This window comes from Malania oleifera, chromosome 10, assembly GCF_029873635.1.
Source record: "Malania oleifera isolate guangnan ecotype guangnan chromosome 10, ASM2987363v1, whole genome shotgun sequence".
Classification (NCBI taxonomy): domain Eukaryota; kingdom Viridiplantae; phylum Streptophyta; class Magnoliopsida; order Santalales; family Ximeniaceae; genus Malania; species Malania oleifera.
Genome location: NC_080426.1, coordinates 16,172,190 through 16,174,132, shown reverse-complemented (window position 1 = coordinate 16,174,132; position 1,943 = coordinate 16,172,190).

The following is a 1,943-nucleotide window of genomic DNA, read 5'->3' as shown; positions in this document are numbered from 1 at the left end:
TACTGGGAGATCACTCTCTACTAACTCAATGCCGAGTCTCTCCAGATCTATTATGATCGGATGCTGGATCCCCATAGCCGCCAACACTGGCTCCTTGGATTTCTTGCTCAACGCATCAGCTACCACGTTTGCTTTCTTGCTCAACGCATCAGCTACCACGTTCGCTTTCCCTAGGTGATAACTGATGGTACAATCAAAATCCTTAAACAACTCCAACCACCTTCTCTACCTCATATTTAGTTCTTTTTGCGTGAATAAATACTTTAAACTCTTGTGGTCGGAGAAAATCTCACACTGCTCGCCATACAGGTAATGCCTCCAAATTTTCAACGCATGTACTACTGCAGCCAATTCAAGATCGTGTGTAGGGTAGTTTTTCTCATATTATTTCAACTGCCTGGACGCATACGCAACTACCTTGCCATGCTGCATCAATACACAGCCAAGTCTTTTCAAGGACGCATCACTATAAATGACATAACCCTCACCCCCAGATGGAATAACCAAAAGTGGTGTTGTGACTAACCTTTGTTTCAGCTTTTGAAAACTCTGGTCACAGCAGTCGTCCCACTCAAATCTGACAGTCTTCCTTATCAGTCGTGTCAAGGGTCCTGACAAAGCTGAGAATCCCTTAACGAAACGACGGTAATATCCAACTAGCCCCAAGAAACTCCTGATCTCCTGGACGTTTCTCGATCTAGCCCAATTCACTACTGCCTCAATCTTGCTAGGATCCACAGAAATACCTTCTCCAGATATAACATGCCCCAAGAACACGACCTTGTCAAGCCAAAATTCACATTTACTAAACTTGGCGTACAACTTCTTTTCCCGAAGTGTCTGGAAAATCTGCCTCAAGTACGTCTTATGCTCCTCATAGTTCACAGAATAGACCAGTACATCATCAATAAAACAACAACAAACTGGTCTAGGTATCGGTGGAAGACTCTGTTCATCAAGTCCATAAATACCGCAGGAGCATTTGTCAATTCAAACGGCATAACGAGAAACTCGTAATGCTCATACCGGGTCCTGAAGGCGTCTTCGAGACGTCTTTTGCTTTCACCTTTACCTGATGGTAGCCGGATTAGAGGTCAATATTCGAATACACCTGTGTACCCTGGAGCTGGTCAAACAAATAATCAATACGGGGTAGAGGATACTTGTTTTTGATTGTTACTTTATTAATTTCCTTATAGTCTATACACATCCTCATAGTCCCATCTTTTTTCTTCACAAATAACACTGGAGCTCCCCACGGAGATACACTGGATCGTATGAAGCCCTTATCAAGCATATCTTGCAACTGATTTTTTTTAATTATGCCAACTCTACTGGCACCATTCGATAAGGTACTTTGGAAATAGGCGATGTACCTGAAAGTAGATCTATGGAAAAATCTACCTCTCGATCGGGTGGCAAGCCTGGTAACTCATCTTGGAAAACATCTATAAACTCCTTTACTACAGGCATGCCAGCAAGTTTCAATTCATTTTCTAACATCTCTTTCACCACAGCCACAAACCCCTGACACCCACTCAGTAATAGTCTCCTGACCTGAATAGCTGAAACTAGCTGGGGCGGGGATTGTACTTGCGACCCTACGAACTTAAATTCTGCTTCCCCCAGATATTTGAATATCGCTTCTCGTGCACGGCAATCTATGTTGGCAAAATTAGTTGCTAGCCAATCCATGCCAATTATAACATCAAACCCGTGCATGTCCAGCACAATCAAATCGGCAGACAAAGCCTTCCCTTGAATACCAACTGGACAATCTCGAAGTACCCTACTACATTTTACTACCGACCTAGACGGTGTAGATACCAATAGTTCAACATCTAATGATTGTATTTCAGCCCCACATAATTTAACACACTCCGAAGATACAAACGAGTGTGTAGCTCCTGAATCAAATAATGCAATAACTTTAAAAGAAAGCA